The 25,422-nt window shown below is 38.0% G+C and overlaps 1 long non-coding RNA gene across 1 annotated transcript in view; it reads left to right on the forward strand.

Annotated features, from left to right (window-relative positions):
* The first annotated feature begins 278 nt into the window (after positions 1-278).
* The window catches only part of LOC133274489 (uncharacterized), a 539,792-nt gene continuing 514,648 nt past the window's right edge, over positions 279-25,422 (forward strand). Inside the window, exon 1 of the long non-coding RNA XR_009745160.1 lies at positions 279-767. This is a non-coding gene — a long non-coding RNA (uncharacterized LOC133274489). The remainder of the gene's footprint in view (positions 768-25,422) is intronic.

Consider the following 25,422-nt stretch of genomic DNA (forward strand, 5'->3'; position numbering starts at 1 on the left):
ACTGATACCTAGCTCAACCGAGTAGTGATCTAGCCCTTCCGGGTAACTGCCACCAGTTCTACATCCTGGGCATGCTGTGCTGTGGTATGGAATACCTCTTTGGCTAATTTGGGTCAGGTGTCCTGTCTCTGTTTCCTCCCAGCTTCCCCTCCTCCCTGGCAGAGCATGAGACTCAGAAAGGCCTTGGTCAGTGTAAACATGACTTAGCAACAACAGAAAACATCAGCGTTATCAGTGCTGTTCCCAGGCTGAAAGTCAAAACAGCACTGCAGCAGCTACTAAGAAGGACAAAAATGACTTCGACTGCTGAACCCAGGACAGTATCCACCCCTTATTCCATACCATTCACGTCATCTTCAGATCACACATTTTCAATATACCATCACTCTTATCTCATATATGTACATATATGTTTATTCATCCACATAGAGAGAGAGATTGAGAGAGTTTATTCCTTAGTGCATGGACCAATCCCTATTAATCTGCTGAGTCCATTCAGTCCATGATGTCGGGCTTCATCTCTTGTAAAAGTCTTTCAGATCAGTAGATGCTGTGTGCAGTGTTGGATCATTGCCTGCTGATGCTGATTGTTCCTTTACCGCAGAACTTGTCTGGTTTCATCAAATTTCATTCTTTGTTGGGATGGTGGTCGGAGGGAAGTCAGGGCCAATTCCTGGTGACCTGAAGACATCTAGTTGGTGGTCTATAGAAGTGCTACATAGCAGGCAATAGCATACAATTGAGTTCATTGGCTGTTTTCCTCTAAAGTCAAATCCCCTTGAGGTATATATTGGACTTCCCCATCTTGCCGCATTACCCACCAAGTATATCCAGGTCCCTGAGCAAAAGCAATCCCACGAGTGGGTTTGCCTTTACCTGAAGCAGGAATAATCCAGACTGTCTTCCCCAGCAAATTCTTTATGTGCACCACAGGGACTTTGTCCCCCTCTACAATATGTAAAAGTTCTGACTGGGCTGGGCCAGCCCTGTTGGCAGATCCTCTGGTGTTGACCAACCAGGTGGCCTTTGGTAAGTGTGTATCCCAATCTTTGAAAGTCCCACTACCCATTGCTCTCAGTGTAGTTTTTAACAGTCCATTGTACTGTTAGATTTTCCCAGAGGCTAGTGCATGGTAGGGGATATGATATACCCACTCAATGCCATGCTCTTTGGCCCAGATGGCTATAAGACTGCTCTGGAAATGAGTCCCATTGTCTGACTCAATTCTGTCTGGGGTGCCATGTCACCACAAAATCTGTTTCTCAATGCCCAGGATAGACTTCAACCTCCAGTACAGTCAACTCTTGGGATCCTCCTGTCACTCCAGAAATATAGATGGGTCCCACCCCTTTACAGCTTGATGGTGTCAGGGTACACAGTGCACGGGTATCTACTAGAGCCTTATACTTTTGTGGGACTGATGTGCCAGGCCATCTGATCTACAAAGTCCAGTAAATCAGACTGTCCCTCACCTCCACCTGGCTGGAGGCAAGGACCCTCTAATAGTCATCACATTGGTCACTTACTGTCTTGTTGACAGGGATTAATCTTTATTGCAGGAGCTGAAGTAAAATCAGCTCTTCCACTCCATCTGGGAACCTGCTCACCAGAGACTGAAGTTGCACCTTTCATGGGATTATCAGGCTTGACCCTTGTTTTCCTCTTCAATTCATGCACCCATTCCTCCAAAGCTGAAGTAGGTTTTCCATCCCACTTCATCATGTCTTCTCTGTGATCCTGCAGGTAAAACTATAGGGTGGCCCATGGCGTATACCTTCTATGTCTTCTCTCTTGAGCAGTAGGACACCTTTTGTTAATAACTGAGACATGGTTTGGTACATGTGAGGAGCTGGATAGATCAGATAGGTCATCTCTCAATTGTTTGAACTCCTGGGACAGTTTTTCCACAGCTGAGATGATGGAAGGGGTGAGATTGTCTTCGAACTCTCGGAGTTTATGAGCTATTTCATCCACTGTTGGCGGTACTACGTCATTCCAGGTTACTGTTGCCAATGAATGAGCCTATGATGACGGTGCATTCCGTGTATATTTCTGCCACATGGGTCGTGTACATTCAACTTCATCTGGATCTATGGGTGTATCCCTGTTATTCGGCTTGATGTGATAGATCTTCTCTACAATGGCTGATTCCCACAGAGACTGGATGCCTTTGTCTATAGTAGTCCACTTGGCCGAACGACTCATAACATCATCCTTGTATGGAAACCTTTCTTTCACAGCTGCCAAGAGCCGCCTCCAAAGGCTGAGGGACTTTTTCTTTCTTGCAATTGCTTTGTCAATTCCCCCTTCTCTAGCAAGTGATCCCAGCTGCTTGGCTTCTGTACCTTCTAGTTCGTGACCATTGGCCCCATTGTCCCAGCATCGGAGTAACCAGGTGATGATGTGCTCCCCTGGTTGACAGGTAAAATCTTTTCGCATATTCTGTAGCTCAGTTGAGGTCCAAGGTCAAGAAGTCACGTCTTCTTCTTCTTCTTCTTCTTCGTCATGTGATGATGACTCCTGATCAGATGTTGTCCCAGGTAGAAAGTGCATTGCCATTGTTTCTGCATCTTGTTTTTTTGTTTTTTTGTTTTTTTGCTTTTCACCTTGCTTAAAGGAGCAACGATATTGCCATGAATTGGTCCTCTGGTTTAGCTGCAGTATCTGTTAGGGTTTGGGTAGCTTCTGTACTTGTTGCTGGGTTTTGAGTAGCTGCTGTACTTGTTGCTGGGTTTTGAGTAGCTGCTGTACTTGTTGCTGGGGCTGGTGTAGCTGCTGTTCTTGGAGTTGGAGTAGCTGTGCTGTCAGTTGTGGTAGAAGTTTGAGTAGCTGCTGTACTTGTTCCTGGGGTTGGTGCAGCTGCTGTACTTGGAGTTGGAGTAGCTGTGCTGCCATCAGATCCAGGGACATTTTTTTCCTTTTGAAGGTGCTGGATAGTGTTGAACAAGGCCCTGTAAGCATAGGCCAAGCCCCAGCACGTTGCCCTGATTTTTCCCTCTCTGGTATGACCAGGATGACAACACACCTCATTTAAGTGTTTTACTAATTCTTCTGGATTTTGCACTTGTTCAGTAGTGAGATTCCAAAACACTGGAGGGGCCCACTGGCCTAGATACTTGCCCATGCTATCCCACACACCATGCCACTCATAACTGTCCAGCCTCGGGAAAAATATCCTGGTCCCCCTATATCATTGTCTAACCCTAGACAAGGCCCAAACCCGACACTGCTCAGCTCTTGATATCAGACAAAATGGTCTTGGATAAAACACGCTCTATATGCGTGCCAGCATGGTGATCCCCGTCACAATCAGCAGGCAGGTCTCAAGGGTACCTAAGGGACATTCAAGACCGTCAGAACTCTCAAATGATGCTGTAAATGGTCTGGTGGGGGGGGGCTGGGAGAGTGAGGGAATGTCTCCTTCATGGGTTGACCACCTGAGGAGAAAAAAGATGTGTGTTAAACACTTCCATTTTATACCTCCCAAAGTATAGAGGTGGTGACCACACTGAAAAAACAAGCCAGATTGCTTTGATGATCAATGATTCTATTGTATTACAAGTCATCACCATAAAATACAATGAAACAAAAACCTTAGCCCAAGGACCCCAGCCAATAAACACTAACAGCAAACACCGGCTGTAAGTAAGGTACAATATGCTGAAACTGTGAGATCAACAGCAACAGCTTTGAGAGCAAATTAATCAGCATTGTGATGAGTGACTATTAATCCAAAACAATAAATGCTTATTACAAATACGATTAGACACACTCTGGTCAGATCTGTCATTATCTCAACACTTCGTGCCCCACGTTGAGTGCCAAAAAGAATTGTCGTGGTTTAAGCCCAGGCCATAAAACAGAACCACGCGGCCTCTGTCTCACTCCATCCCTTCCCTCCTCACCCACTCCTGGATGGATGGGGAGGATAATCAAAAGAATGTAACTCCCACAGGCTGAGATGAGAACAGTCCAGTAACTAAGGCATAACACAAAACCACTACTGCTACCACCAACAATAATAATGATAAGGGAGATAACAGGGGAAAAGAATACAACTGCTCACCACTCGCCGACAGACACCCAGCCTGACCGAGTAGTGATCTAGCCCTTCTGAGTAACTGCCCCTGGTTCTACACCCTGGGCATGATGTGCTGTGGTATGGAATACCTCTTTGGCTAGTTTGGGTCAGGTGTCCTGTCTCTGCTTCCTCCCAGCTTCCCCTCCTCCCTGGCAGAGCATGAGACTCAGAAAGTCCTTGGTCAGCATAAACATGACTTAGCAACAACTAAAAACATCGGTGTTATCAGTGCTGTTCCCAGGCTGAAAATCAAAAACACAGCACTGCTCCAGCTAGTAAGAAGGAGAAAAATGACTGCTACTGCTGAACCCAGGACACCCTATATATATAGCTCACTGAGTCTGATTTTTCACTGACTGCAGGTCATATTTTCAAAGCCTGCATGAAATGTTTATGCTTGTTGAATTAATCACATCTGTGTTAGTTTGTGCTAATGAATTGACAAATAATTGCATACATTTTGTGACCATGCAACTCCTTGATTCTAATGACATTCAACCAGCCTAAGTGGAATTTGAGCCAGGTGACATAAATCCTCCATATTTGTCAGTTCTTGGAGTCACTGTATTATGAATCTGACTGTGTTTTTATGGATTTATTTGAAATAATGCTCGAGTTCCATAGCTATGTGAGAGCATGTAGTCTACACACAATTCATCCAAGAGCTAAAACTATCAGAAAGAGAATACTGAGTTGTTGTTTTTTTTTCTTTATTCCTTACCCTGTGCTCAGTAAATTACAATGTGCTAGATACATTGCATGGTGTAAAATGTGCTAATCATTGTTGCATGCTTTTTCCAAAGAGCGGGCATAGCATATGTTCCTTGCTAAGTTTAATGTGATAATGTTGCATTGCAAGTGAAGACAATTGACTGCATAAGTGCATTAAGCAAGTGTGGTGTGGTGAAGAATTTATATAGTATTTAATCAAGTTTGGAGAAGGTCTGGAATTCTGTCACATTTGAGTCAGTGAATTAGCACTGTTGTAGACAAATGGAAGTGATGTGGACTATTGTACAAGGGGGTTGTACAAGGGGGTTAGGTAAATTGTACAGGGGGGTTGTACAAGGAGGTATTGCTTAAGTTACATAGCTTGCTTAACAGATATATCGCTTAGCAAATACCTATCGTGCTTTACCAGGCAGTACCAGAACATAACCTCCTAATAAGGAAAACAGTTACTTAAGTTTCAGCAAAAACCATTTGGACATTGACCAGACTCATCCAGGCTCCTAAAGAGAATGCGTGAAGACCAAGGGTGAAAAGTTCAGGCCCCAGGAAGACTTGTTTACTTCATCTAAAGACCCCTGCCCACAACCCCCAGGAGGCACTGCGCATGAGCAGAAGACCTTTGAGCTCATTATAATACGAAGCGGGGATAGGACATAAATATGTATAGGCGTATTGTGTAACCTAATGCATTTGTAGTACTTTAGAGGATAAATGTAGAGGAAAACGACACTGAGGCGCGCATGCCTTTGGAGGAGTAATCCCCCATGCGTCTTCAGCTGAATAAGCGCATACCTACTTTACAACTTTAACGAGTTGTGGAGTCTATTCCGATATCAGAAGAAAATTAAGGAATGCCAAAGAGGAATTTGACACGACATGAATAAAAATACTGACTTGGAAAACATATATTTACCTTGACTTTCACAAAGAATTCAATAAAGGACCACAGAAGATGTCAATTTCTTTAGTGTTTGTTTTCTGGAGTTCTTTTGTTCTTATAAAACCTTTTTGCTTTCTCTCCCAAGAATTTAATTTGTTACTATTTTGACTGTTCAGTTTAGAAATAATATGTACAATGGAACCAGTATTAAATTATGGGTCTGCCCTGAGTACTTGTAAGTGTACCTTCTGTGTCTTTATTGGACTAATGGAGTCTCTACTGTCTCTGCCCTCCTCAACACTGCAAACATAATTTTCATTATATTTCAATTTCACTTCAGTGATATTAAGAAGCAAATTGGGATTTTTTTTGGTTTTGTTTTTCCTAAGCCAGACATAAGATATATCCAAATTTCCAGTTATAACCATGCTGTGTCTTTTTATGTGGACAAATATGCACTTCCTTAGAGTACAAGACAATTCATCAGATCTCCATTCCTCACGGTTTTTCTGACTCAAAAACCTAACTGCAAAAATGCAGAAATTGTCTCATTTGATAACCTGTAGCCCTAGAAGAAGTCTATAAGCATATGATAAGTCTGTAGTCCTAGAATCTGCTATAAACATAAGAAATTGTGTAAAAATAGCACTTAGAAACAGAAAAAAGGAAATTAGTACTCGAACTATAGTCCACTAGCCATTAAATCACAATCGTTAGGCTTACCATAGCAGATTTTTTTCTGTTAATTTAAATTAGTAAATAAAAGAAACATGACTAGAAGCACGAAAGGGTAAAAATTGTAAAGCCACAGACATTGTTGTAATGGCACTATTTTATTAACATTAATCCAAATTCTATTAAATATTTTATTGATTCTTCATATGTTAGTTGTGTTTGGATATCAAAGTGAATGAAGCTTAACTATTTAAGACAATTCTAATGGTCTGGAGCAAATGCATAAACCATCAACTGTGGATGGGAGGATAAATGAGTAATCATTTTACTTATGTGTATAAGAAATGTAACAGCTTCCTGACAAAATAATAACCAGGGATTTCTCAGTATATGAACTACAGAGAAGGAAAGGATGCCTTTCTGCATTTATTGATCTCAGAAAAATATGTATTTCAGTATTCAGTTATTTCTATTAGTTGTTTTAATTCTGAGTGAAAAATAACCTCTATTACTGTTTTTCCCCGTATAGTTCCTCTCTGTTCATAATTGATTTTTTCCTCTGTTATTCTACTATCTGCCCTTATATTTGCTACTTCTGCAGAAATCCCTATCATGAGATGAAATTAAAGGATATTTGATTTGGGCAGCACTGGAATGTAACCTCAAGAATTCTTGAAAACTAAAGACTCTTACTTTTTTTTTTTTTTTAATTCAGTAATGAAACAGAAATATTCAACATTTGTTTATTACAGTTCCCCTAAAGACAAAGCAGAAAGATGCAGAATGAGCACCTCACTTGTGCTTATTTTTAACTGTAATGGTGAAGTAGAAGAGGATGAAACATGGATTTTAAGTCAGATGCTTTCAGTTCAGATGGATCAAGTAAGAGTGAGATGCAAATCAAAGCCAGTAAAAAATATTCTATCAAGCTGAAGGTTAAGGTGATATCTCTTGGTTTTTATAGATCCTACATCTTTTCAAATATTTATAAATAATCTCTGATGAAAGAGACCTTTTAAAATGTAAATCCCATAATAACTCACTGAAATGAGATGCATTTACTGAGGATTTTCCATAAGGCTCTGAAACTTTCTTTCTTACAATTTTTAAATGGTTGACAGTTTGTCAGGTGATATTCCCAGACCAGTTCCAGTGACATAAACCTGAATATATCCAGCATAATGCAATGACTATTTTCTTTGAGCAATAGAAAGGCTCGCAATAATAGGTTATTCTACATAACAGCTTTTTTTTTGACTGTAAGTTGTAAGCTTAAATGTGACTTAAAATCAATGCTTCATATTCAATATTCTACACTTAAAAGATATTTTTAAAAGTGATTTGAAACATGAGAAAAAGTGGATAAGATGTTGAAATGTCACTTCTACTTAATTTGTTGCAAAATTAAACCTTTTTTTAAATGGTCCAATGTTTTCATATTAAAGGATTTCAAGTAATTTTATAACGTGAAAAAAAACCATGTAGGAATAAACTAAAAAATATACACAATCTGAGTTTCAAGTATATTTTTTTAATTAAAATTTCTTAGAAAAGGTAATACAATAATAAGCTCCTGACATGGAACTGTTGGAGCAGGTCCAGAGGAGGGCCACGAGGACGATGAGGGGACTGGAGCACTCCCATATGAAGATAGGCTGAGAAAGTTGGGTCTGTTCAGCCTGGAGAAGAGAAGGCTGCGTGGAGACCTCATAGCAGCCTCCCAGTATCTGAAGGGGGGCCATAGGGATGCTGGGGATGGTCTATTCATTAGGGACTGTAGTGATAGGGTAATGGGTTCAAACTTAAACAGGGGAAGTTTAGATTGGATAAAAGGAAGAAATTCTTTCCTGTTAAAGTGGTGAAGCACTGGAATGGGTTGCGCAGGAAGTTGTGGATGCTCCATCCCTGGCAGTGTTCAAGGCCAGGTTGGACAGAGCCTTGGGTGATGTGGTTTAGTGTGAGGTGTCCCTGCCCATGGCAGGGGGCTTGGAACTAGATGATCTTAAGGTCCTTTCCAACCCTAACTGTTCTATGATTCTATGATCCTTTGAGAAAGATGCTTTTCAGAGATCCTCATTTTAATTTTTACCTGTGTTATATCTTAAAATTATGTACAGTAGTCAGGACTTGGATATTACGACCAAGCTTGAAACCAACCAGATGTCATCATTCTAAATATAAAATTCACAGATAAAATAAAAAACATTATTTATTTACTTTAAAATAAAATCTGATAATATTCTAAAGAGCTAAGGTTTGTTATGACCTTGCACAGTCTTTATAACCTCTATTTTGCCTGCAAATTAAACACATTAAATACTTTTTTCTCCTGCATATTCTTAGGGCACAGACGGACATGATCTGATAATTGAGTTCAAGCAGGTTATGGAGTCATTGCCACCTTGGCAGATGCTAGCATCCTGTATGTTAAGATGAAGGGGTTGACTACCTATAGATCCCCAGACCATTTCTTCACAAAGTCAAAGTTTTTTATATGCATCACGGCTAAAGAAGTCAACTTTCTGAATTTTGCTGGGTGCGTTCTTAGTTGTTTCTATCTTCTAGAAGATGAGTTTGAAATTGTCTTAGCTGTGCATAGAACAAGTTTATGTTTCTTTCAGGCTTATATGAAAAGCTTTACAGCTCTATATTCTTTACACACATTGCCTGTACAGAGAGTATATGACTGGCAAGTCATTAAAGTCATTACAGATACTGAAATTTTTAACATACAGGGTCATTTATCTGTCAGTCATTTCAAAGTCTTCAGCTTCTGTATTACTACATTGTACTTGGGGTTATAAATCTGAAGAACTTTATAATATAACCACAGAAAACCTATTTCTTAGACACAAAGAGGAGAAACTGAGGGAGGGGATGAATACAATAAACACAATTTTAAAGAATCAGTCGGAAATATACTGACTGAAATATACTGACTGAAATCGTGAGAATAAAACACTAAGCTGCAAAGGTAGGAAAAAAGAAACCTACAAAGAAGAAAATCATAAACATACTATATAAATACTTAGTACCTTAGGGACAAGGGGACAGCATTGAAGATCACAAGCTTTTTTTATGGAAAAGATGGTAAAATTACAGGTGCTTGTCACCTCAGTCTTCTGATACATTATAGTATTTGTTCATCAAAAGTATTTGAGCAACATGCTTCTAAAGGAACAGAAAAGCTAAGAGATAATATACTGCAAATCTGCATCTGATTAGTCTTACTTCAGCTTTCTGTGAGGTAGCGCTACATAATACTTCATGAAGACATGTGATGCTTTGGTTTGACTGGGGATGCCAACTTGTTTCTGGAGTTCAGCTGGCCTACAGATTCTGTCCAACTTTGTCTTAAATATGGTAGGTCTTTGATGGACTTTGAAGTCATATATACTGGCAAGGCATTTAATTCCAATTTCACTTGCATTGCATGTCATCTGGTGATCACTTGCACTACAGGTAACACAGACCTGAGTTGTTTCTTTCTGTCAATCGTTGGAAGTGATTGAAACTGGTAATAGGTAGGTGCTCATGTCATCAACCTTATGAGGTGAGTTTGGAGGAACACATTTCATTATAGATAGTCAGCATCATTTATGAGGTCTGATTATACATCTCTAGTCATTAGAAGGTGATGATACTCTACGCAGTGCAGGAAGGTTTGATTGCACAAAAGTGTTTGGAGGAATATCAGAATGTCCCTTCTTTATCCAGCACTCCAAAATGTGTTTGAAGAGGGTACTTACAAATTTTCTTTCATTCAAAGACTGACACACTTTTTAGAAACAAGTATTATTTCACTTATATCAGCTGTGATTGGAGAACTATTTTTGTGGCAACACTGTGTAGCAGAGTGCTTCAAATATGTGAGCCATAGGAGGCTTTGAAAATAGGAAGAATATGACAGTAACCTAGGACAACTGAGCTAACCTATCTAAGTCCCCCACTATTATAGCTTTACAGGTGGAGATGCTGTGTGCTTTTCTAGAAAATCAGTAGCTAGAAACTTAGTCCTTATCTCATAAGCCTTACAAGGCAGTGTCATTTCACAACTGGGGATTAGCATCATGCAAGGACACTAATTTGCCTGTGATTCAGATTAAGTGTATTTACCACAACTGCTTCTTTGAATAGGTATGATTTTCCCTAGGTATAATCAGCCTATATGAAATATAGTGACTGTCTTACTGATTGCCTTGAGGAAGAAATGTCATGTTTGATGACTGAAGAAAGGAGATCAAAAAGCAAGCAGCAAAGACACTATGCATGCATTGATCACTAAGCTAAATTTTTCAGGTTATCTTTAATTGTTAGAGCTATATTAGATCTTGTCAAAGACATTCTGGTCACAGCTGAGACTCCAGGTTTTAATGAGAAATTTGTAACTAAAACGTTAGGATCACCCACACATTGCAAAACTACCTCCATCACAGTTTTTGCAATCCTTTGGGGGCTGAAAAGCATGGGATGGAGCAAAATCTAGTTGCAACTAAGATAGCATCTCTGCACAAAGGAGAAACAGCACGTGAAGAGGATTTAATTCTTCTTAAAGCATATGAAACTATGGTCTATTACTGAAAGAGACAGATGTACACATATTGTAAGCTGCAAGTGTACACACAGATTAACAACAGAGATCATATTCTCAGTTGATATATTTTACCAGAACTCAAGACTGTTTCCATGTAGCACAGCATAGATTACAGTCCTTGCTAACAATAATAGCAATGTAATTTATAATATGAAAACCACTTTTAGTTACTTGACTAAAAATCAACAGCAAAGAAACCCTAAAGCAGTAAAGTGATTCTATGAGACTCACAACTGACTGGATTCGAAGCAAGACATCTTCTTTATGCCTAGTTGTTTTTGCAATATTGGTATATTTTACGTTGAGGCGGGAGGGGGAGTCGTAGCCAGGAGAGTTTCTTAACCAGGTGGAGGATGACCTAAAATTAAAGACAATTCCAATAAGAGATGTTACAAAAAAATCAACCAGAAACCCTGGCTGTTAATCTGCACCTTTTTAGTGTTGTTCTAAGAGTACTACTAGTTTCATCAAGGCTCAAGAGTGTGACATCTGGGATTCCCTCCGCACTCTTTTAAACATTAGCTTCACTTAGTGATTTAGCATTTCACTGTCTTAGAATATACTGTTCCAAGGTGATTTATTCCTTTTTCTCTTGGAAGCATTTGAGGTTTAATTTAGTCATGTGTATATTATGAAATATTTAGAAGTGTTATGTAAATGTGAAATACTGTAATGATCATTAATTTAATGTTGTCGTTGGCCTACTTATCTTGCCTGGTTTTAGAAATAACTTTAAAAAATCTTGCTTTTAGCAAAATCTTTTCATGGGTACTTTTGTTCTTATTGCTTTACATAAACCATTTATGCAATGTGACTTTTTTTTCGGGTGGTAAGCATAAGTGATTAACCGATTTAATCAGTATCACAGATAAGAGTCACATATTACTGTGAAATTCTGTGATTGGGACAGGAAGGAATAATAGAGAAAATATGATCTGGGCCAAAACTAGCTGCAAAAACTGTAATGCTATAATTACATGAATTTGTAAATTTAATGCATAATTAACTATAAGTAAAGTATATGATTATTCTATCAGTCACACAATTCCAACATAGCTGGACTTAATCATTAGCAAAACAGAATTAGTTAAAATTCTCACAGAAAAAAGCCCTCCACCTAATATTCGCAGTGACTGTGATGAGAAAACTCATATATGACTAGGTTTTTGCAATGACTGGATTGCTAATGAAAGTTTTCTGAGAAGAACATTTGTGCTTTGAATAATTACAGTATACATTCTAACTTCAACTGAAGCACCACTGATTAAATTAAATCAAGCTTCTTCTATGTTGCAGTGTTTCTAAAGAAAGGAAAAGGAAATTGTACCTGGGGTGCTGTCATGTCCTCTAAGGTTTGGGGCATTTGTTTTTTATGAGGATTGGAGTGCTGCAGGTAGCCATTGACAAACTAACTGATGCCTTGTTTATAAAGAAATTATTTTCAGTCCCCTGGTATTGAATTTGTTGGGTTTGAGACATTTTCCAAGAAAGAATAGTAGAAACAGAAGTATCTCAGTTTGGCCTGTTATGTGTAGTGTGTGTTCCATAATGTAAGATTAATAACAAAACCAGATTATGATTCTTGATTATCTTTTAACACAAATCATAGATTATAACTGCAAAAGAAAATAATTCTGAATGTATTTTGTCAGTGAAATGAGATTGTTTCTGGTGTTAGGGAGCTATAACTTCCTAAAGAAAATTACCTAGTAAGAATACATTCTCAGAGAACAAGAACTGAAAGGAACTCATAGCCTTTAATCAGCTTGTAAGTCTAATCATCTATTTGATATGAATTTAAAACGTATATGTTGTTTCAAGACAAACAGTAGCACCTCATGAAAACTGAGGAAATTGTAGAACAGGGTGCCTATGGGAGGTGGAAGAGTTTCAAAAGAATGCTTTGGAATTAAAGGCATGCATAATAGCAAGTAGTGCTCAGGATGTTCACGCTCAAAATGTGATATCCGTGTTCACTTCCATTCTCTGCACGATTTTGGTAAGGGATCTGAAAAAGTCCTTCTGAATTACACATACCTAATTACTGGGGTGATGCAATACACTTAGGTCACTTTCAACCCCTACAGACAATATTGTTTGTGTAAAATACTCTTTTTGTCTTTTTAATCACTTTCTAATGAATCCAGTGAAAGTTCAACTACATATTTAAAATGAAACATTCTCATCAGGATAGAATAAGCTGTTGTATTTTTGAAAATGTTTTATCACAATGTGATAACAGCACATACTCCAGAGAAGTGAGAAGTGTGCACAAATTTACTCCAGCAGGGGAATAAACCAATACAATGTTAAAACCTGAGGGCATGCTGTCATCCTTGGTGTAGCGTGTGATAGCAGAATATATATCAGTTTTCTCAACTGAGTCTCCTCAATATCTTTTCTGAGAACATGGGGAAGAACAACTGTTGGCAGAATCCAACCTACATTTGCAAGTAGTCTAAAATAACAAGCTTAAAAATAAAATTTCCTTATGTGTTTTTATACTGTGACTCAAAACAAATACGATGTGCTCCTATTACCTTAAAGACTCATACACGTATTACAGACTTAAGCTTTACAGCATCTTTCTGAAATAAGGAAATGTTAATATTCTTAGATTGCTACTTATCTATACGTAGCATAGATTTTCTTACATTAACCCAAGGGAGTTTTATGCCAGATACAAGTTAAGGAACTAAAGTTACTACTAAATTGACAGTCCTATGTCTATATGACTATTTTTTCTTCCCCTAACATGCACAGAAATTAAACATGTTTCAAACTGACCACTGAGCTAAGAACCTAGGTATAAATTATGTCATATTGCTTATATATGATGCTTTTCTATGATTAGGGATGAGTGCTATTTGTAAGCTAAGCTGATATTTTTCATTAAGTAGTGGCAACAGAGCTTTATTCAACAGCCGTGAACATGAATAAGTGGCATGTTCAAGTTCAGGATATAGAGGCAGAGGAGCAGTAGCAGGACTTGTAAAAATGAAATAAAATGTTGGGTTTTCATAGATCCATGTGTAAGAATCCTTATTATTACAATGTACCATGCAATGTGGTGGTCTTTTATGCCACTGTGTATTATGAACACGAGGTTTGGAACTCATTTTAGGAGATGTCTTTAACTGACTAATCTGACCTGCATTCACAGTGAAATGGCAGCTATTTTTTCTAATAACTTTGAAACACATAAAATCTGTTGTGCAGTACCCTCAGTGCCCTAATATTTGCAGCTGAAACAGGGAGTAGCTGAGATGAGAAGGGGCCTCTAGAGATTGTCTAGTTTAGCCTCCTGCCCAAAGCAGTATCAGCTACAGTAGACTGCTCAGGATCATGTCCTGTTGGGTTTTGAGTATCTCCAGATGTGGAGACTTCATGACCTCATTAGGCATCTTGTTCTAGTGTTCAGTCATCTTTCTACCCAGAGAAGGAAATTTGTGTGGAGACCTCATCACTGTTTTTCCTAGCTGCACATTCTTTTTCTTTCTCTTTCTCCCTACTTTTGGTTTTGTTTACATGTGGATTTTTCCACACCACCACCAGACTTTCATCACTGGACTTAATATGCAGTTTGATCTCAAAATCTTTTGTGCAATACCTTCTCTTACTCATTTACTCTATCACATAAGAATTTGTTCTTGGTCTAAGAGCAGCTCTGGAAGTCAAGAGTCTGAGACATATTTGCAAGAGTGCTACTGACTTAACTGTGCAATATGGAAGAAGTAAATTTTGACTCTGCTACTTTACCTCTGCTACTTCACCTCTGCTACTTCATTAGAAATTGATAAGAATGACTTGGTGAAATGTAATGGAATGCATTATGTGGGAGGCCAGATGTGATCACAGTGAAAGCTTCTGGTTTATATTCTATTATTTTATTTTTACACTTTGAAAAAGTGGCTTGTGATCTCTGTATTTAACTAAGTGATTAACACTGTAATAGAAAATGTGATACTGAAATGCAGTAATCTCACTTACTGTTTTTTATCCGACATATTCACAGTTCTGCTGACTTCTGTACTCCTTGGAACTCTTTGCAATAGTGAATTTTCCAGATATCTGGCTAGTATCTTATGATCAGCTGCATGGAAATAAAAATGCCAGCCAGAAGGGACTGATGAGCTATTTTGGAGGATGGCTTGTGTGTATCATTACTTCTGTCTTTCTTGCAAGGCATTGTGATATTGCTGAATGCAGAATGCCTCCTGAGCTGCATTGTACCAGCAAATTTCTAGAGCTTACACTGATCAAAATCAAGCAGGCATTCATGAGAATTTTAAGAGATCACTATGAGTGTAAGCACAGCAAGAGTGGTTAGCAGTTGTCTCTTCTATTCTACTATTTGAGTTTGATTAACATCCCACTTACTTAGAAGCTGACCAGCAAAACTACAGAAAACTTTCCTATTCACTCTTTTTTAGCTCATGAGGCAAAGACATAGTGTACACTGATTTTATTTATAGCTAGGAACATGTGCTATGTGGAAGAGTATGATTATTTGATTAAAAACTGGATTACAAAAATGCTGATATGGGGCAGTAAACTGCTATTACTAATCCCAATTTCCAGAATACAGAAAATTATTTTTAAAAGCTGTGAAGGACACCATTTTTCTTTGAAATTGTTCATATTAGTTAGATAGTTGTATGCGTAAATGGCTAATTGTCACTAGTAAATTCAATTACCTATCAGCATATGTAATCATGGTAATTATACACTCAAATCAAGTGCATGCTTGTTAGATTGTTTAAATCCAATATTTGACAAAGCCAAAGATATATTTAGGTTAACACCTTCCTTGTATTACAAGTCTCAACTTTTACTTTGCACTAATTATTTAGAACTGAGTTTCATCCTTTATCTCACAAGATAGTGAGAAATTTCTGCTACCCCGGCCTTTGTTCTAATTTCCTCAAGTGAAAAAAATAAAATTCAAGTGAGCTAAGCATGAAGAGAAAATCATAGAAGATGACTATAAACTCCACCACATTCTGAGAAGGAGACTTGGTAATACTGGGCATACAGAGACACGATTCATTGCAATGCAAATTATAGATGTTCATTTTGGCTGCTTATAAACATGTGAATGTCATCACTGGCCTGGCATTCTAGCATGTCATGCTATTCCCAATTCATTTTGGCTATCAAGATGCAAGATGCACAGTTTAAGTTTTCCCTAAATGCACATCATGGTTAGCATGATGAAAATGTATAAATCACATTATTATTTTTTTTTTCTACTGTATAAAACTAGTGGTTTAGCTTCAGTGCCCCTTTTGTCTCTAACATAGGTTTTCCATTTGTATAACAGTAACTGTTTCTCAGCATGGAGCCAAAGAATTTCTTCCCATTCTTTCTAGTTCAGTTAGCTTTTGTATCTTGCTGAAAACTATAGGTATTCTGAATATATTGAGAATAAAGAGTGAACATATCTCAGTATCTGAGAGAATTCATGGTAATGGACAAATTAATTCTAGAAACTAATCATTAAGGCAAAAATTATTTCTGAACCATTTTGTTCCTGTCAGTGTATAACGCAGGGGTATAGAAGTAGGGTGTTCATGGTGTATTTATACAGCCAAAACTCAGCCTTGCATTTATCTGGCATGCAATTCATTCCGTGAAATATCTTAGTTCATGGCATATGCACAATAATGAAGATTCAATATGTAGTTTTCAATATATCTAAGAGAATACATTGTTTTCTGTCCAGATGAAATATGTCTTCCTGGTGAAGAGTTTCATTATGGCAAAATAGCAGAAATGTTGGCCTCAGTCTTCTTCCAACTAATGCAAGCAATCTTTTAAATATTCTGGATTCAGGCCAGAAGTAGTTTGAATTTCTTATAAGAAACCTGTCTCAAGCACGGAAAGTAAGTTCAATACAGACAATTTGTTTATAGCACGCTTTGTTGAGATGAACACCTTGCAGCTCATCAAAGTACTTAAGCAAAATTAGTCCAGATTTTTGTATGTGTAATTGAGATAGAGCTGTGGTCAACCACATAATTTCTATGGTGGCTCTGAGCCACTAGCTATGCACTGTACAAAAGCATATTCTATGAACCATAGACTGAATATATCTCAGATACTGAACAAAGCAGATGTCTGTAAGATATCTGATTTTTAACCAGCATGTAGTACTGCAAGGAAATGTTCCCGTTAAATCAATCATGACAAGTTGCTTAAAAATTTTTATTACAAAAATTTGAAAGTACTGTACTGAACATAACTATACAAATAAACTGTTTTTAAAAGGTGCATGAAATGCAGAAAGGAACTGTCTTGGTTTAAACTCAGTCAGCCATGCAGTCTCTTTCTCACTCCCCCCTTTTCCTCCCCTTGCTCTGAGAAGGATGGGAAGGAGAATCGATAGAATGTAACTCCCACAGGCTGAGATAAGAGCAGTCCAGTAACTAGGGCATAACACAAACTACTACTGCTACCACAAATAATAATAATGATAAGGGGAATAACAAGGGAACAGAATACAACTGCTCACCACCCACCAACCGATACTCATCCCGACCCGAGCAGTGATCTAACCCTTCTGGGTAACTGCCTACAGTTTATATACTGGGCATGACGTGCTGTGGTATGGAATACCTCTTTGTTTAGTTTGGGTCAGGTGTCCTGGCTCTGCTTCCTCCCGGTTTCCCCTCCTCCCTGGCAGAGCATGAGACTCAGAAAGTCCTTGGTCAGAGTAGACATTACTGAGCAGCAACTAAAAACATTGGTGCTATCAGCGCTGTTCCCAGGCTGAAAGTCAAAACCACAGCATTGCACCAGCTACTAAGAAGGAGAAAAAATGACTTCTGCTGTTGAACCCAGGACAGGAACTGACATATCTAAGGTTTAAGAACTCTCTTTGAAATTTTGAAAGCTGAATCTGTTATTGCAGTCCAGATAATGGCAATCTTATTCTCTACATCAAGTTCAAAAGAAAGCATGGTAGCTAACTATGAAAGCACGTAAGAAAACACAAAGGGTTTATTTCTGTAATTTAAGTTCTTGACTTTATCCGTGTCATGCCCCCACTGTATTCACAAGACACAACAGACATGGCTTAGATAAAGCTCTTCAGCAGATTAAAAGTGTGAAAAGAACATAGAATAAAGCTGAAAAGAATGCTCTGTTTCACAGATCATGCTCCAGAAAGAGTTTATCTTTTAGGCTGGAAGTAGACAGGGAGCAGGATGGGCTTGGAGAAATGTCCATTGACTTATAATGACAATAAGGACAGTTATCTAGTCCTTATTAGGACTAGCTATTAGTCTTTATTAGCCAGTTTGTTAGTTAGGACATTCTTAGAATGGAAGAGAGATGAAATCTTTATCTTTTCTGGTGGGAGAGATATTTTGGTCAATATTATCAATGGTCTGGCTCAAGTGAGGCATGGATACACTTTAGCTCAAGTTTTAGCTCAAATGTCTTTCTATACTAGTATTCCTTTTTTTTTTTTTTTTGTGAGTTATTGGTTGATATCTGGAGAAAATGCTGGAAAAAGCATACACATAGTGATATTTCCTCTGAATATTCTTTCAGCAGGCAATGAATTTCCTGAACCAAAGGTGGTGTTTCAAACATCAGTGATGATTCTGGTGACTAACATAAAATAAGTGTTCATATTCAAAATCTTTTTCAAAGATATTCTTCCTTTAACCCAGATTTGGTTGTTCTTGACTTCCAGATCTCAGGAAAATACAAGCAAGTTATGTCAGCATAGAAAGTTCTAGGATTCATATTTGCAATTTGATCAGAGGTGAAGGGAAACCAACAAAGCAGCATGACTGAAGCTCAAAGAATGGGAACAACCACAAAGTGAATAATAATTTAAAGAAATAAATTCTATGCAACAATAGAAGCGCATCTAAGAAAAATGTTTATATAGCAAGATAGTTCAGTTGTTAGGACAACCACCATGAATCCATCTGTTTAACAGCAAATGCAGAGGCTTTTTGTAGTTGGTAATGGTTTAGAGAAAATAAAATTAAGTAATTTCACCAAAACTGTGATACACACTTTCAAATATGATCCACAGATATGGTTTAAATGTTAATAATGAATCTGAAGAAATGAAGTTGTCAAGTGGGAAGAATAGAGCCATGAGAATTTAGTAAGCACAAACCTTAGTTTGTGCTTACTAAAGCACAAGACTGCAGTCTTCCAATGGTCATATTAATATGGGCAGAATGAACGGACTTTGAAGTCAAACACCTACAATTTAGTGTGTTAAAGATACAAGTGGGTCCCCTTGACAGCACAGAAAATGTCTAAGAGAAACTAAATGTTCTTGATTTGTTTCCATAGTGGGTTAGCTATAATAATTTTAAACCGTAATTTATTGTATATATTAGTATAAATTTACTTTTTAGTGCTGGTGTATTTGTAAGAGAAAGAAATGTGTGGAGCTGTACTTTTAGCATGTTATCCCACAGGCTGTCTGTAATAGCCTCTAAGTCACTGGTGTTGAACAGCCAGTATTGAGGCTTAGGGTCTGGGTCAGTCAGACTGCTGCTGTGCCACTGGCTTTGAGTAGTTTCTGAATAACACAAGAATCTCCTAAAGGAATAAGAAAAAACAAAAGTCTGCTTGTCAGCAGTGACTGAATCTCCAAGGTATATTGTCAGTTTACCTGATTTTTTATGCTGCTGCTGCTACTATTAGTAACAACATTAGCATTGGTATTATAATTAGTATAGATGTATCTATAAGATCTTAGAAGCAAGTGTAAATCTTACTCTTCATGCTGGTTTTTGACAACCTATTATGACTTGTGTTGTTGAGCCTGAAGAGATGATGTTTCCACTTCTGGCATTCCCCCTGCTTGTTTGATTTACAGTCTAACTACAGTTGATGCCTGGTGCATGTCTTTATTGCATAAGGACTGATGGCTACAGGGACACAGGAGTGTGGCTTCAAGAGAAGAATAAGCCACAGAAACAGAGGAAGTGCTAAGGAAACAACTATTAAGACTCTTTTCTTGAAATAGTTTTAACCATAAAAAAAGTCTGGAGTGAATAAAACCAGAAAAATAATAGAAGAGGTCCTTCTCTTTAGAATTAGCATAAAAGATTTCCGTGAGAAAAGACAAAAAGCTCAAAAAGATACCAAATAAACTGCATCAAGAATAAGACCCTTTCCACATCAGTGGTGCACATTGTTTTGATGAATTCAGGGGACCAATGCTTTGAAGAATCTGGAGTTCAAAAGACCAAAAGTATACTCCTACACTATGATGTATAGAATTTTTATACTATTTAAGAAGCTTTAGTTTGAAATACATAGCTTTTATTGGCATCAAATATTTTCAGTCTATAGAAAATAGTGCTTAATATTGGAAATAAGAAAGAAAAAAAATTTGGAAGCAGCATCTTTACCTGTGGAATCTTAGGTTGAGCAGCAGAACTCTGAGGTTGGGCTTGGACTTTGCCGTTTTACTGCTCAAAGATTTACTGTTTATATGGCCAAATTATTTCACATTTCTAAGCTTGATGATTTCTTTATAACTGCAACAATATTTATTTTGACATGTAGTATTTAAAAAAGAAATTAATTATAAGACCTGCAGTACCATAGTATGCTGGGTTTGTTATATAGTTTTAATAGGATGTAGTAGATAATCTAGAATATGGTGTCAGCTTATCAATACTACCTGTAGCTGGACCTACTGCATAAATATCAGCCTATTTTTCTTGCTTTTGCCCTGTCCCAATAATAAGAACCATTTGTGAAGAGTGAAAAATAAAAAGACAATTTTTATATGTTTGAGCAATTTTGCGGTATTTGAAAAAATAATATGATAAGAAACAACACATTTGGGGAATTAGCAATATCAGCATCTATACAGCAGAAAACCTTAACAGGTACACTTTGAAACCTCTTTCTGCGGTATACTTAAACCTCACTTTTTAAAACTAATTTCCTGTAGTACAGTTTTTTGTCTTGTTGCCAGCAATATGGAGAGGACAATATGGGGCAGAAACATCAGGGCTAGTCTTTACCACTTGGTACCACATGCTAGAGAACTCCAACATGTACCACCTTGTTCTACTAAGAGCAATTTGGGTAACCAAGAATCATGTGCCAGGGATGATTGTCGTGGTTTAAACCCAGTCAGGTAACTTGTTCACTCACTCCCAGTGAGTGGTGCCGAGCTGACAACAATCAAGGTCCGTGTCCGTCTCCCCCCCCCCTGCACCGGGGCTCTCCCCTTCCCCGCTCCCGGAGGAACGGGGAGGAGGATCGAGAGAGTGCAACTCCTATGGGTTGAGACAAGAACAGTCCAGCAACAAATCACCACCGCTACTATCAGCTAAAACGATAAGGGAAAATAACAAGAGAAGAGAATACGTTACCACCGGCCAAGAAAGCGAGTTCCACCCGGAAGCCCGTGTCCTTCCGGGTAACTCCCAGTTACCCCCCACCCCGGGCATGACGTGCTGTGGTATGGAATACCTCCCCGGCTAGCCCGGGTCAGGCGCCCCGTCTCTGCTTCCTCACAGCCTCCCCTCCTCCCTGGCAGAGCATGAGCCTCACAGAGTCCTTGGTCGGGGTAAACATCACTTAGCAACCGACAACATCGGCTTCACCAACACTGTTCTCAAACTAGAAGTCAAAACACAGCACTGCACCAGTTAACACAAAGGAAAAAAACATGACTGCTACTGCTGAACCCAGGACAATGATGAACAGTAAACTCGCAATATCAGTCCTGTAATTGTAAGGACATCAGTCTCCTCTCCACCTTTCTTGAAACCAAACTGTCAAATAAAACCCCAGATACACTATTTTGGAACTTCATTATAAAAATACTTCTATGTGAGCAATGCTGAAGACTTTCTAAAGGCTAGAAGCACATTCTATATGGAAACAAGTTAGTGTAGACACAAGATTAATTTCCTTTGAGCATCATCTTTTCCCTTGAGAAAATAAAGCAATGTGATTGATATTGATTCAAAAGCATGTTCTCTTTCAAATAACATTTTAAAGTTAGAACCATAAAAGCATGTGTAATTAATTAGCAGAATAAAGTGAAATTTTGAAAGGGAGACCCTCATGCAGCTGGGAAGAAAAGAAAAGCATTTTTCATATAGAACAATGTGTTTTATAAAAGTTTTGGTTTAATAAAGAGACACAGGCAAGTTATTCATAGCATATAATTTATTTGACAGGTTCATTTTCTTTTCCTTCTTATGGTGAACCAAAACAGATGCATATTTTTTTGTTTGAAAAAAGTAATTTTTTATTATAATTTTCTATTTTAATGTACAAGGTGGTTACAAGTTGTCAGGGACTGCAAATACTGTATTTGGCATTCTGATATTTCTGTGTTAGGTTATGACCATGTCTTATGAATTGCATCATGTTCCTTCTGTTTCCTGACTTCTCTAACAGAGCTCTGAAACACCTGTAGTCCTGTGTTTTGAGCAATGTCCCATGCAATTTAATATAGTCGGTCTGAGTGCAACTGCTTCCATGTGCAAATATTTAACACTTCATGTGTGAGAGTACAGTGTAAAACTTGAAGTGTGTGTTTTGGGCCTTATCCAACAGAAATCAGCAAAAGCCTTTTTCCATTGACTTCAGTGGCAGTGGATCACTGTTCCTGTGAGCATCTTGATGAGTGAAAACTCAAATGTATGGGTCATGAAGACAGACTGGCTGTGAAGAGAGCTGAACAAATACTTACCAGAATTTTTCTTAGCAAGCAGATTGATTAATTGCCCAGAATGACCCCAAGTTCCAGTTGGTTTAGATATTTTACTTAAGTCATTCTTAAACTCGATGCATGTTATTCTGTGCCATCACTGTTTCAGTTTGTTTCAGAAGTGGCTGTAACTGTGAAATAAGAATAATCTTCAGCAAGTGACCAGGACAGTCCTGGTTTCCGGTAGTTTGTCAGTTGCTCTTATCGCCCCATACTATGAAGTGTCTGGGTATAAAGACACTTTAAAATGAAGAAGTATCTTTGTTTTCACACAGGATGATATCTATCTGCATTTTATAATAGACAATCCAATCATAAGCTTTCTGGAAGTACCAGCAAGGCCCTGCTCTTCCCATATCCCTGGGAGGTGCTGATACTGTTGATATAACATTTCATTTACTGGGCTCAGATAATAGTCTGGGGTAATGTCTCAACCCAGAGTGCAGTCCACTGGGTGACTGGATAACAGTGAGTTTGCTTTCAGGCAGATTTGGCATGTCCTAACAGAACTCCTTGTTATGTGCAATTTTATTATACATTTAAATATTTAGAGAAACATGAGATTCTGAGTTATATTTTTGCATAAGTTTTTTAAAGAAAAGGGTACAAAATCCAATACTACTTATTATAACACAGTATCTGCTTAAACATGATTTTATTCCATCCATTTTGTTTGCAGAGAGTTAAAACCACAGCTTTTTTCATGACATTTTGAGGCCTTCAGTGACATGGACCTGAAACAATAAAGTGAAGTGCACTGGCATCAGACATTGCAATTTATGAGCATTACACCTAACAAATCAGTGTTTTCTGTCACTGTCATAGCCATTCTGGTTGCTTGCAAAGTTTTAAAGATAGACAATCAAAAGTGTGGATCAACTATTTAAAATTAATGGGCTTATGTAAACCCCAGAGTTTTACTTAAGCTTCTTGAATGTGAGCAGAAATTATAACACAGAACATAGTTGGTTTTATAAATTCATGGTTCTTGGTGGCTTATTCAGAAATTGTTACTTGAACTCAGACACTGAAGAAGGCTGTGAGAGGGCTGGGGTTGTTCAGCCTGGAGAAGTCTTCGGGGAGACCTTATTGCAGCCTTTCAATACTTCTAAGGGGCCTATAAGAAAGATTCTTTTTAGCAGGGCCTGTTGCAATAGGACGAGAGGTAGTGGTTTTAAACTAAAATGGGGAGATTCAGACTGAATGTGAGGAAAAAATTCTTTACAGTGAGGGTGGTAAAATACTGGCACAGGTTGCCCAGAGAGGTGGTGGATACGCCATCCCTGGAGACATTCAAGGTCAGGCTGGATGTGGTTCTGGACAACCTGATCTAATTGAAGATGACTGCTAATTGCAGGGAGTCTGGAACTACATGACCTTCGAAGGTTCCTTCCAACCCAAATCATTGTATGATTCTGTGTCTCAGGAGACTCAGTTTTCTCTTTAGATAAGTTAAAAGAATTGTAGAGTAATGTCACAAAAGAGGCTACTCTTAAAATCAGTTACGGGTAAACCACCACTCTGGTTGGATGTGTAGTCAACTGTGAATATTTTGCTCCAGATCTGCAGTTTAAACTGCTGCTGCAGTTCTCATTCCTGCTTCAGTAATGAAAACAGAACCTGAGTTTGAAATATAAATAGCCCTAATCTAATTGCAAAGCAGAAACTATTATTGCATCATCTTTCTTGATCATGCATATTAACAATTCACATCTTCAGTTACTGGACCAGTGCTACAATCTCTTACTGGTCTATTTTCAGGCAGGTAGTTTTTAACAGTAAGAATGAAAATTCCGGTAATGGTACCTTTTGTTTTTATTGTCTCCTGCTACTAAAATAAGACTAAGAATCTACAGGACGGAAAACAGAAAAAAAAATAATTTTTTCTTCAACCAAAATAATATCAAGATCCTAATTTCAGCATATTTTTCTTAACAGACTTTACTTGTTACTTTGCAGAAGCTATGACCTATGACTGCAATTAAGGCAATATTTTAGTAGCTTTCATTTTTAGTAGCTAGCATTTTTAGTACCTTTCATATTTCATGGTATAGAATTATCCTGAAAACTTTAAAGTCAAGTTACTTCACTGTTAAGTAGTTTTAAGAAAGAAATTTGCCTACTAGCTCCAACAAGGAATTGTAAGTCAACAGTATTTCTAGATTTCATTCTCAGTGGCAAGTACTCTGCATCCTGATTTCACCTTTATGTCTCAGGTGCTGCCTGTGTGTGAAATCAGTGTAATAAAAGCTTGCTTAACTCTCAAGTGCATCATGAGAATGAATGTTTGCAAAAGATATTTTCTCCATAAGCTGATCATCATATGTTTATCCACTCAGTAACAAACGCAAGGCTAACAAAAGTGGAGCAGTGCTGAGCACCTGAGGGTATCCTGTGCAGATAGAGCAGGAGCCTTGCCGCTGTTGTCCACATTGCAGCAGATCAGGCCCTGGGGGTAAGTGAGTCCCAGGGACAGTTCAAAGGGACATGTTCTGCATCCTTACTGAATACCATGATGAAAAACTGTATAAACTGAAAGGTATGTTTATGGTATTTCTTTTGCTTCAGGTATGGAAAATGCCAAGTGCAATCTATTTTGATCAAGCTGTCAAGAATTTATGCCATAGTATTTGACCATGAGAACTATATGCAGAAATCCTTAGGAGATGTATTTCTGCTTAAAATGCTGTTGGCAAGTTTCTCATTTCAAATAGCTGACAGGGTGCTTCACAATCATT

This window comes from Pezoporus flaviventris, unplaced genomic scaffold (assembly GCF_033815535.1).
Source record: "Pezoporus flaviventris isolate CSIRO_AGI_PZ_B2104156 unplaced genomic scaffold, CSIRO_AGI_Pfla_v1 ptg000036l, whole genome shotgun sequence".
Taxonomy (NCBI): domain Eukaryota; kingdom Metazoa; phylum Chordata; class Aves; order Psittaciformes; family Psittacidae; genus Pezoporus; species Pezoporus flaviventris.